The sequence below is a fragment of the Anser brachyrhynchus genome, assembly GCF_964034855.1.
Source record: "Anser brachyrhynchus genome assembly, chromosome: 7".
NCBI classification, from domain to species: Eukaryota; Metazoa; Chordata; class Aves; order Anseriformes; family Anatidae; genus Anser; species Anser brachyrhynchus.
In genome coordinates, this window is record NC_137701.1 from 40,287,036 (window position 1) to 40,299,331 (window position 12,296).

The 12,296-nt window shown below is 50.0% G+C and overlaps 1 protein-coding gene and 1 long non-coding RNA gene across 4 annotated transcripts in view; both read right to left on the bottom strand.

Moving 5' to 3' along the window:
• The window catches only part of CACNB4 (calcium voltage-gated channel auxiliary subunit beta 4), a 79,515-nt gene that overhangs the window by 56,244 nt on the left and 10,975 nt on the right, over positions 1-12,296 (bottom strand). The gene's annotated exons all lie outside the window — the stretch shown is intronic.
• Positions 3,743-5,025, bottom strand: LOC308197988. The gene is made up of 2 exons (XR_013953503.1): positions 4,368-5,025; positions 3,743-4,266 (listed from the first exon to the last, which is right to left on the bottom strand). It is a non-coding gene; the product is annotated as an uncharacterized lncRNA (long non-coding RNA).

A 12,296-nucleotide genomic window follows, 5' to 3' on the forward strand; every position in this document is an offset into this window, starting at 1 on the left:
CATTGTGATGTTTGGGAGATGTCTTGGCACGGAGGATTCTGTGCATTTAGAGGTTTAATTCAAAGGGAGAACTGGATGGTATGCTTTAATTCTCTGGATTTCAAGTAATAAATTAGTCTGGTAGGGTCTAATTTGACAGTTCTTCTGGAGGCAGTGAGGTGCTACCTATTCTAAAACACATTTATCTGACACTGTTATATAAAGGCTGCTATAATTAAAGAGAGTGTGAAGACTTCATTGTCACTTTCTCTCGATTTAAAGCACCTACAACGAGAGAGGTAACTGGGCTACATTTGCAGGTATCCTCTATATTTAACTAGTTGTGAGATTTCTCTTTCCTGCAGGCTCTATGGAGATTTGCAAAAAGCTGAGCTGTGGGAAACTCGGAACCATAGCTACAGCCTTCCAGAGCAGTTTTGATACAGAAGAGTAGATTATCTCCACCTCCTGAGGCAGATATGAATGTGCTCTCAGGTTTTTATAATTCCAGCCAGCCCTACTCTAATTATGGCATCTGCTGGTGCACGGTATTGAGCATGGCAAATCCGAAATTACCTGCAGAACATGGCAAGACACAGCCCACAGCCACAGCACCGTATTAACGTGGGTGTCCCTTTCAAAGCCCGGACATTTGAAAGGAAGGACCTACAGAGCAGTCCCGGTGATTCCCACAGGCACCGCACGCAGCCGTCGCCCTCCAGCACAACTCCAGCCCACCAGCTACCGACCGGACGCCCAAAACACGGTCACATCACAAAAAGACAGCGTGTTTTCAGGGCTGGAGTTGGGTCATGGCTCTTTGCTGGAAGGAGGATACGGGGGCTCTCTTTTCAGAGAAGACAGACATTTTATCTCCCGTGCCTGAAAACATCTGGGCCTGAGGATTAAGCGCTTGTTTTATTTCTTATTTTAAGCTCCTCTTCTCTTCTGATGAATGTTAATCAATCTCCTTAACTGCCACAAGTGCTGATGCCGAGTGTTGCTGCACACCACTTCAGACTGCAACTGATGAAATGATGGGAAACTATCAATAAAAGCCAATTACTAACTTTATGGGAAGCCGCTGCTGCTTCACCCCAGCAGTTGAAGTCGCCTCTGCCTCCTGGAAACCTCAGCAGCACCGAGGCACACGCGCACTGGCACAGAAGGGCGACAACTACGCACTTGGGGCTGGCGGAGGGAGGCTGCGGGGAGCCTGTGGTGGGGAAGGAGCAGAGCAGGAGCACGGCGCCGAGCCCTGCAGCGCCCCGGAGCTCGCCTCCAGCACCGCTCTCTGCTTCACACCGCGTGCCCCGTGCCTGCCTCACACCCACACCTTCAGCATCGCCCAGTACGCCCGGTAACGGGGGTATTCTTTATTTTGGGGAATTTAGAAGAAGTAGTAAACCTTCAGCTTCTATTGTGTGACGCAAACTGATCTGTACTTTGCTGCTTCTCCCTGGGGTTTTACAGGGACGGCTTGATTAGCCTGTCATGTTGGGTTTTTTTGCTTGTTTTATTTTATTTTCTTATGCTTTATAACCCAATTACCATATACTGCAACACAGCATTTGAATTCCATGGCAAGGGCCTACAGGAAACTTCAGCTCATTTCAGCAGATTTCCGTGATGCCCATCCAAGTGGAGAAACGGATCCAGAAACAACCGATCAATGAAGGAGCAGCCACTTAGCCCGCTCAAGTCCCTTAAATATTTAGTCAGGGTACTTGAGAACCGAGTGGGGGGAAAAAAACATGGAGATTCAAGAATTTTACTGCATATTTAAGTAAGAGACTTTACCAGCAAGAACTTCTCTGGGAGACCTTTTCTCACCTGCCAGAGACCGTCCGTTTAGGATATTCTCGCCATCCAGGAGTACACCATAAAATCTGTGTACAAAGTCCTGAAAACAGTGACTGCTCGTCGTCGTTATGGGGCTCTCCTGGAAGATGTAAGGCAGTAAAAGAACCCTAAAACGTATTTCTATGTGCCTCGGTTTGGGAGGGCCTGTTGGTACCCCTGACTTTGGGGCGCCTCCTTGCCGGAACAGCTCCGGGTACGGCGGTGACAGCGATCCAGGGGCCCCAGCACCGCCAGCCAGGTGGGAGGTCGGGATGGATCGGGTCGTCTGCGCTGGGGGTGACAAACACCTGCAGGTCTCTCTTAATTCCTTCAGCACCTCAACGTACTCCACACGCCAGCAGCGCTGTGTGAGTCCTTTTACAAATCGGAGGCAGTCAGAATGGCTAAAAATACCTTCTGCCTTTCCCTTACAAAAGAGAACAATCGTAATTACAAAAATCCTTGCAGCAGAGCCCGTCTCCTTGTAATGGGTACGAAAAGCCCTGTGTGTAAAGAGGGGTCGGTGCACGAGCAGTTATTAAAATAGGATGGAACAGGATCTGTTCCTCTGCTTTCGGGCAAAGATGTTTGAATCAATCCGTAAACCTTTACAGTTCCCAGTCTGAAGCAATACATCAATGCACATGCTGTCAGTGCCAGTCTGTGAGAGCTGGGGGTAGTTCAGAAGCTTGATCAGATCAAGTTATTTCTAACGTAATGCTCTGAACATTTATACAGATACTAATATTTTTTCCCTTACCACTTCCATGCAGTTGTTAGATATCTATTTTCCCTAATCTCTCAAATTCTATACTCACGCACAAAAAAAGAACAGAATGGTTAGTTTATTCTGGCCTTTAACGTGATCCTTATGGAGGCTACTCTAAAAAAAATATTAAAAAAAAATCCCTAAATGGACTGCTGAGGGGAAAGTGGTGTGCTAGATCTGAAACTGCCTATGAGACAGGAAACAAAAGAGCAGGAATGAATGGAGAAGCAGCAATATTTAGGGTCTCGTATTTGCTACAGTCCAAAAAAAGAGTATGAAACACGTGCAAGCAAGCCATTTGGGAGCAAGCATGGAAAAATTCAGCTTGAATAGCTAGGCTTGACAGAGATACAAGCAGAAAACAGAATATTATAAGGGGAGCTGCTGAGAATAATAAATAATGGCAGTTCTGCCATCTCTGCCCATAATCACTGCGAGCAATACAGATGAAGAAGCAGATCAGAAGCATGTGTTCTCAGAGCTTAATTCAATATCCAGAAGAGGGAGCACAGAATTAAATGGCTACAAAAGTCAAAACTGATAAGAGGAAATATTTATCCAAATCGTAGAAGAAATCCAGAGTATTAAAATAAATGATAGAGCCAAAAGCTTGTAACACTTATCCTTAGAAAGGAAAGGATTAGACATTTATTTGAATGCTACAGGCACTGCAGCTCAGCACAATCAGCTAAGCAAAATCGGAAGAGATGTAGGCAAACTCTGCTTTCGGCCGTGATCCCTCGGCGGGGACAGGCTTAGGAAGAGACCTAGCATTGCCGGCAGCCTGTTCTCTACCTGTTTGCTAATTCACTTTATTCTCCCAGAATACCTGCCGCTGGCTGCTGTGATGGACTTGCCGCTGGAGGAGACTCATATTCAGGCTCTTCAAAACCGGTAGCTGTTGCTTCCCACAGCACTCCCACAGCCCAGCCAAAGGTAACCGTACTTTGGGCCTGACGCCTGTCAGCATTGCTTTCAGACCTGGTGCAGGGAGGAGAAACTGGTTTTGTTCCAGTTCCGACCAGAAGTGAAATTATGACTTGAACCCTCATTACTGCTATTAAACGTTATCCTTCAGTGACATATCAGGCGTCTCAGGAGGGAATATTGCTGCCACCTCTTGGTTCAGCAGAATAAAAATAGCAGAGTAAGATTACTGACCGGTGCTCTGCACATGGGGCACCCGAGCAGCTTCCATTCCTCCCCCCAACGCCCTCGGAAACCTCTGGTTTTAGGGTGGCTTTCAAAAACGAGCTGGTACTAGGGCAATCTGACGTTACTTCTGTTGACCTTGACTGTCAAGCTGTAGGCCACAGAATTTCACCCGTGCCCCACAGCCCTGTACCAAGATCTGCAATTTCGTGTTAGAAAAATAATTATACTGGGGTAGCAGGAGTTGTTGCCAGGAAGGCATTTGGTTTTAACTTGAAGACATCAGGAAAAAGGTGAGCTCACTCCTGAGACCGTCATCCAGCCTCTGCTTTGGGGAGGAGCTGCCTGGAGTTGCGTTAAAGCACTCTGAGCAAGGCTTGCTGAAGGTAGTTATCCCCTTAACATAACGTGGGCAGCTCACTGGGAAGAACGCCACTGACACTTCTCTATCTTTCTAATTCTTGGGATGAAGACACAAGACTCAGGGCATTCCACTGGCACATCCACGCTTCTCGCTGCCGTGACTGCGGGAAGGAAAGAAGACGCAGTTGCTTTCCAGGTGTACAGCAAGCAGCAAAGTTAAAAACACTTTATAAATTAAATTCTGTGCAGGCATATATTATACCAGCAATCCAGCCAGCCAGCAGCAACCCCAGAGCTGGGAAGGGCCCCTGCAGCAGGTGACAGACGCTACGCAGCGTCGTGTAGCTGGGGCACTTTGCACAAGCTCGGTGCAGCAGCCTTACCCACTCAGTCATGAAAAAATAAAAATAAAGGACTATTTATTAAACATGCTCAGTGTTTTTCATAGTAGCAGGAAACGAGCATTAAAGATTAAATAGCGTCTTTTGTCAGTGGACTCACTCCTTCCCACACATGTATGCTCCGCTCTCCCCAGTGAGTTTGAAAGCCCTGAATTCTTCTTCATGCAGCTGATTCAGTTTTATTCATCTTTTGAAGAACCCACCTAAAATCTGGGGGTGGGAAAGTAGGTGGTAAGGGCATAGGTGACAAAGGAAGAGCAGCGAGCTGAATTACGCTCTGATCTTGTGAATGTCTAGTGCAATAGGTGAAGCCTGATGGGCATGATACATTCATGAGAACATTTCCTTAAAATGCCAAATGTCTTTGGTTCTATGCGGATTGTAAAAGAGGCGTCTGAATGCCTTTATCTTAACTGAGCAATGACGCAGGAGTAATGAAAATATTCTTTCTACCTGCAGCTAGTTTCCCTCTTCCCCCGAGCATTAACAGCCAGTAGCTCCCAGAAGTTCCCCCCGTCTTGCCAACATCCATGATACAGACTGAAACGTCAATTTTCAGAAATGGAGAAGCTATTTCCAGAAAAACCTTTTGTTGTATCCAGAGTCATGGGCACGGTTTGCCAACCACAATCAGCAAACAGCCTGAAAGTACCCTCAGCTGCCAGCCTTACCTTCCCAGGAACTCACCCTACTGCCAGCCTGCTCGTTAGCCCCTTAAATGCAATTAATGCCCCCAGCTCCCCGCGAGGTGCCTCCCCAGCCTCCCCCTGAGCCCCCAAAAGTCAAGATCACCGCTGGGCAGTGACGTGTAGGGGCAAACGCCTTTTCACACGTTTAGTAAAACCTTTACAGGATGAGGAAGTCACTTGGCTTTGCTGTGAGTGCTGTGACACCTAACGCTTTGCTTAACGTTTCAATCTCTGGAGGAAGGACAATACAAGAAACACAAAATCAGCTTTAATTCAAAATTGCTGGCCAACACAGCTGGGGGAATCTGCCTACAAAAATCAGAGCTGCAAACCCCCTCAAAACAAACATACGCTATATGCACTGGCACAAAGTGACACCAAACCAGCTGTTCTGGTGACAAGTGCAGTCAGCTTTCTTTTCTGGAGTCGATGCCCGACTCCTAAATTCTTGGAGTCGTCAAAACCTCAGAGGTTACGCCGGCGCGAGATCCCTTTAGCGCATCGAGCGCACGGCTCAGGTCTCGCCGAGCCCGGAGCCGCAAGCCGGAGGTACGGGAAGCAGCGCTTCCAGAGCCCCAAGCAGGCCGCCTGGCTAACCCAGGAGCTCTGCTGCCGCAGCCCCCTGTCCTCCCCTGCTCGCTGCTGCTGGGCAGGACAGGCAGGAACATCCGGCAACGCGACGCAAACGGCCGGCTCTTCCGACAGGCACCGCCTGCACGAGCGCATTTCTGGAGCAGGACTCGTCCTTACAACACGACGGCAATCCGAAAGGGAACTGCCTCCATTTTAAGGGCTTCTCTGTCAAAACCGACAGCGTGCGTCAGTTAATAAGGGACAAAAACCTGGTTTTCTTCTGCTACGTGGCCTTCTACTGCTATTTTGAATGTGGGTTACCATGGCAATCGGCAGAACCCGGCACGGATTTGTTTCGTCATAATTGCTGCACAATTTGGGGCACCCAGCTAAATACTATCCTACTATTTCCTCCAGCTAGACTCGGGAGCGGAGCTTCCACGAAGCTCATGGTTTAATGAACAAGCCGTCACAAAATATGGCAAATTAAAGCAATTATAATTATTTAGAAGGACTGAGTTTAATTCCGCGAGCACGTAGGAGTGTTTATTGGTGTTTTCATGACTCCAAACAATTCCAGCTTCAGAGAACCTTCCGCATTTCCTCCGTGCCCCCCACGCCTGCGGAGGAAACAGGGAATCCCATACCTGCACTCGGTGCCCAGGTCTTCGAGAACAGCCAGCGTGGGACCCGCAGGGGTCCCACAACCCTGCCCCATACCTGGGGGATGCTGCAAATGCTGCGGGCTGCCCCAAAAACGCGCACAGCTGGAAAGCACGAAGCAACAGGGCTCACAAATGCCCAGGCACACAGCCTCTACTGAAGGGACGCGATGGTGCTCAAGTGCCCTCAGGCAAAGCCACGCTCTCCCACCTTGGCCTCCAGGGTGAACACCAGGCAGGGGGGCCCCCAGGAGTGCTCAGCAGGGGCTAAACAAGCTCCCCTTTCCCTGGAGAAAAGCTTTTGGTGCAGCACAGCAAGGGATGGGGCAGCTGCCCGCTGGAAAGTTACCCTTCCAGGACTGTTTTGTGTTTTAATATTAGGTTTCTCACAATTTTGTATTGCCAAAACAGCAGAACCAGGCTAATTTGCATTAGTGAATCTGGGTTTCTTTGCCTTTTTTTTTTTTTTTTTTGATATTGAACCTGGAAGAAAAGCCAAGAGTTTATACTTTAAAAACAATCTGGTTTAAGTTTATATAACTCCAGATCTCAGCAATGCCACCGTGCATTGCAGATCCCTACCACATGGCCCGGCAGATATTTATATACCCGAGCACGCCAGCAGATCACAGCGCCGGGAGCAACACAGACGAGGCAAAACAAGTCCTGCATTTGAGTTCCTTGCTTTTCTGCGCTCCGTATTCAGAGGTTTAGTGGTAAATTACACGTGTGTTTGCGGTCTGATAGCACATAATTTTCTTCTTCTGAAAGTGCGAGCTGTAATTCCAACCCTCTGGGCTCGCTGTGTCCGACAGCGGCCCCACCTCTGCCCTCGGCCTCGACGGGGCGCCGAGGCTGGCGGCCACATCGAGGGGTCCCGCTGCACCGGGGAGCCGTACTGCCACGATAAGCAAGCAGCTCCAGGTAAAACACAAAACAAGGGCGTGGGTTTTACGGTGTAAATGGAAAAACTGAAAGACAAATGCACGGACATGCAGGCAGAGGGGCACAAACCAAAAAGTTTAACTCCCTGTTTCCATTCATCAGCAGGACGTAAAGTTCTGGGGTGCGAGTGCTTCAGGTGGCTGTTGGTACGTGGCTAAAGCACAGCGCCAGCGGGAGCTAAGCCGGGGAGCGCGACAGCATGGGCAGTGCTTTGAATCCTGCCCAGAACTTACGAACCAGCTGCATCCTCATTCTGCGGCTTGACAGGACGGGAAATATTTCATTTAAGAAGTTAACGAGTGCTTTGTGATTTTTGATTTGTCTCGTGCGTTCCACAAATGTAAATTCAAAGCAAGAGCCAGGGCTTGTGCTCTCAGCTACGGAGACCAGAAAGCAAATTCCAGGAAGCATCGTGTGATTGCTAGAGAGCAACTTGAGCTAACTCCTGTCTCCTGAGCTAACCCGGGCATTAGATCAGACATCCAATACTGCAAATTACAGCCCGAAACAAATCAGCAGGAGCAACTCTCTGGAATTTCATTGTACTGGGCTGGTGATGCCCGACTCTGAGCCAAGCGCTTTGCTGAGGAACTTGAAAACTGTAAAGGTGGCATTTAATTTAATTTTCCGAGAGGACACAGGGGCTCCAGGGCTCCGACCGTGTGCTCGGTGAGGAGGGGATGGCAGCAAGCCGAAGTGCCAGCCCCACCGCGTGGCTTCGGCCAGAACTGCACGCCTTTAGCACGGCCGGCAGCAAGGTGCGCGCCGCCCGGAGCCTTTACTTTACCTGGGACTGTGAAGAAACAGGCATCGCGCTCGGTGAGCGATGAAACACCTCGCAGGAACTGCAGGGGAGCTCCATCTTCCTGCCTCCTAGCACGGCTGCAGGAACACGGCATAAAACCCGCTCACCTGTCTTCTGTGTCGGTGGCCGACACGTTTACCCTTAGCAGCTACACTCGCGTCTACCTGTCGGGGAAGATGCTCTCCAGATGAACGAGGACCTGCCAGGTTCATCTTGCCCGGAGCGCTAAGGAAGAAATTTGGGAAAAGATTCCCAAGGACTACACCACAGCTCGATATTCAGAGCACAGCCCCTGCAGCCGCCGTGAACAACAAGCGGCTGCGGGCGAGAGCAAGGCCACGGCGGGACCGCCGTGTGACCTGCGAGCTGGCAACGTCCCCCATGGCAAAACAGGAATAACGCAAGCTTGTTTGACCCCAGAGAGGCAGAGAGGAGGACGTTTGTTCCTCCTACAAAACAGCCGCACGGAGGGGAGCCCCGCAGGGCTAATGGCCGGGCGCTGTCCTGACGGCACGTGCTGGCAGTCAGCACCCCTCCGAATCAGGCCCTTCATCCCGTGCCTGGGTTAAAGCGCATCGTGCCGAGGAAGGGATGGTTGGTGCCAGACCTGCGTGAGAAAACAGCACGGGTTGAAACCGCTGAGGAGAGCAGGGTGATCCATCTCTAACACCACGGACTTGAGAAAAACCACACGGGATTAATGCTGGAAGCTAACACGGTGCATTCCCACTGCTTGTTCGCGGCCCGATCAGCACGCCTTCAGTGCCTGAGGTAATCAGAGACAGAGACGATGCTGGCTGAGGAACGAGAGCAGGGAGGGCTGGCCACGGTGCTCTGAGCCACCGCCTCCCGCACCCAAAACCAAGAAAATGAGCAAAAAACGGGAACCGCCGGAGGTGAGGAGCGCCCCGGTGCACGCTGGAGCCTGAGACCCAAAAGCTAAAGCAGCAGCAAGTTGAAGCAGAGCAGGTGAGAAGTCATGAAAGCGACAGCCACAAGCACAGTGAAATCCGTACAGAATTACAGTCTGCCAGGAAGCGGAAAGACAGAAATTGGCCAACCTGTGGCTGGTGGGCTTAAGAGCAATTCAAACATATATTGAGAACAGGACATTAAATAGGTTGTAAAAGACTTCAGGTGTAGCTTCTGCTACTCTAAAAGTGGCAATGGTGACACGAAGGTGAAGGGAGTGCTAACACAGAGAAGACACGACTATTAACTAGAGCTATTCTCTTGTATTTAGAGATAAATAATGTGACATTCACATCTAACAGTTACTTTTCCTCTATGAATAACAAAGAAACGAGAGCAACAACAACTATTAATTTTTAGGTCGTCAGACAAAATTTTCACCCAAACACGCCACTGAAATTGGCTAAAGAGCTCTCTGAATTGTTAAAAATTGACGGCTTATTTTTAAGTAAGCAAGCCTCGAAATGCTGAGGAACTTTCAAAGGATGAGGAGTGAGGCAGCAGCGTGTAAATACCGAACCTGCGCTGTGCCGCCGGCAGCCCTCAGCACACGGCTCCAAACGATGGCTCTTCTCACTGCCCAGTGGCACGGTACGTTGTCCGTCCTCACGGAGCCCTCCCAGGCCAAGCTGCGAGCTCCGGCACTACTTACAGCCTACAAATCAGCAGCAGAAGGCTTCAGCAGCCCAGACCAGACTACACAAAACTGAGTTTTTCTAACCGCAACGCGTAGGAAATCTGAACCAGCAACTGATGCCATGCGTCATTCCCCCGGCCAGGCGGATTTCATTTCTCCGGTGCACACCAAATTGCTTTGGGGGCCATTCCCACAAGTGGTTTTTCCTTCATTTATCACAATGTAGACGTGCAGGGGCAGCAAACTTCAATTTTACTGACAATGGCAAACAGGGGAAAAATACCCTGCGTTATTAGCTCAGGCAGTCCTGCCTGTTTTGCTGTGGAAGGACACCAGTGATTTCAGCAGGAGCAGGACAGAGCAAAAGAGATTTGGCCCCAGATACACAATCTCTGTTTGCTTAGGTGCAGCAAAGGAAAAAAAATATTGTACTTAAAAAAAAAAAGGCAAAAAAGGAAAAAAGTCCTCAAGAAATTGTACATGAGATCTGCTGTCCCTCCTTATATAGGATCACTCCTAACATATGGCAAAACACACCGTCTCTCTCCAGCACCCTGAAATTCCTTGTTCCCTGTCTGTGCCAAGCGAGAAGTGGCCCTCCCCGCCAGCTGAAGCCTCCGCACGCTCCAGCCGCAGCCTCGTGCCGCCGCGCTCTCCGGCATGCCCACGCTGGTGCGCCCACACCTTTATTACCATGAAAATCACACTTCTCCACGGCTTGTTCTTTCTCTAACACGCCGCATCCCCGTAGCAGGCTGATTTTAGGCCCCAAGCTGTTTCATCCCCTCGTGTTCCACGAATCCTTCACCTCCCGAATCCTCCTCTGTGCACCTTTGCTCCCTTCCAGAACCGTCCCATGGCCGTGGTGCTCCCAGCCGCTGTCTGGCAGCGGGACCAAGGGCTTGGCTGCTGCAAGAGGAGACGCTCAGAGCCCAGCCCTGCTGCACCCAGGCTGCTGCTCAGGGCTCGGCACACCTCGAGCCGTCCCCAGGCTCCACCAGTTTCTGGCCGGTAACACCAAGCAGACTTCGCATGGCGGGCAGCATCGTTCTTCTGGCCCGTAATGCCAAGCAAACGCCAGCAGCACCCTTCTTTGCTTCCTTCATCGGTTTCTTGGTTGCTGTGCTCAGGACCAAAGGTTTCGCGCTGCCCCCCACCCAGCTGCGAAGACCACAGCAGCTGTAGCTTGCAGGGAGATGACAGAACCCAGGAGCCGGCTGCATCCCCACAAGCGCGCCTTTATTCACGCATACCCTCACTACAACAGCCAAGGGATCTCTCCAGAGAGCTCCGAAGCACGAGATGCGAGCTCTCACGTGGGAGTGCTCTGGGAGAAGTAGTAAATTTAGGAGCCCCTTCTCAAAACAGGGTCTTCAAAGCACAGGTCTGCCGTAAGGAAAATAAAGAAACATCCGGAACTGCGTGCTCAGCAGGAGTTTACAGCTGATCTAAAAATAAAGGTGGGGCAAAAGGGAGACATTTGAGTCAATGTATGTACTGTAGAAATTTAGGGCATGATTCATTAGCCAAAAAAATCCGAACACCCTCTGTAGCTATTTTCAAGGAGGTACATGCATAATTTATGTGGAACAAGAGTGGGCTGCAGTTTCCCCCACACTGCTTCTGCATAAATTACACCGGCTTGTAATTCATCACACTTCTGTTTTTCCTGCATGTAAGTGGTAACCTCTCATTTCACCAGCACAGAAAACGGAGTCATCCGTGAAGAGGAAGGTGAGGCACTTGCAGGTGAAACCGTTGCAGGTTTGACACGTGTGTATGGCCCAAGACAAGTGGAAAAGGGACCGTCTTCCTGGAAGAGGCTCACCGCGTGGTGACCCTTCGCTGCTGTTTTGTTGCTAATTCCCAGAGCTAACGACAGGGTGCAGAAGTCTTTCTAAGCCACCAGAACTCTCAGAGAGGACCCAAAGCACATGATTATGCAGAAGTTTAAAACGGCAGGAGATTTGTCATGGAAGGACATCAGCTGCTCAATCACTCGTTAACGCTCTAAATCAGAAAAATCCTCAAGTGCATTAAATGAACAAATAAAACACCTTGGCTTCTAGCAAGGATAAAACCTGCATGAAGCTGAAACGCAGAACAAACGCTCCGTTAGGAGCGACTACACATTTCACGGAGCAGAGTGCAAAACCTTGCAAAAACCTTGCAATGCGAGCAGCAAGAGGGCCTGAACGGAGGGAGTGGTGCTCCGCAGGCAGCAGCCGGCCCCGTTGTGCAAGGAACACCTCCACGCCGCTTACAAGCAAAGATGGGAAGAGCAGAAAATGCAGAAAACGTGGCAGTTGTATAAGAAATTCTAATAAGAAATATACAGCTTGCACAAAGATGCCCACCAGGGACACCAGTAAACCTTCTGTACCTCCACGTCTGACAAGAGAGGACACGGCCTTAGAAATAAACTGGCAGAGGAACAGGTAAGGATGAAGGAGGCACATGGCACAGCGGGGACACACCACGTGCATGCCGCTCTTCATGCTGTTCCT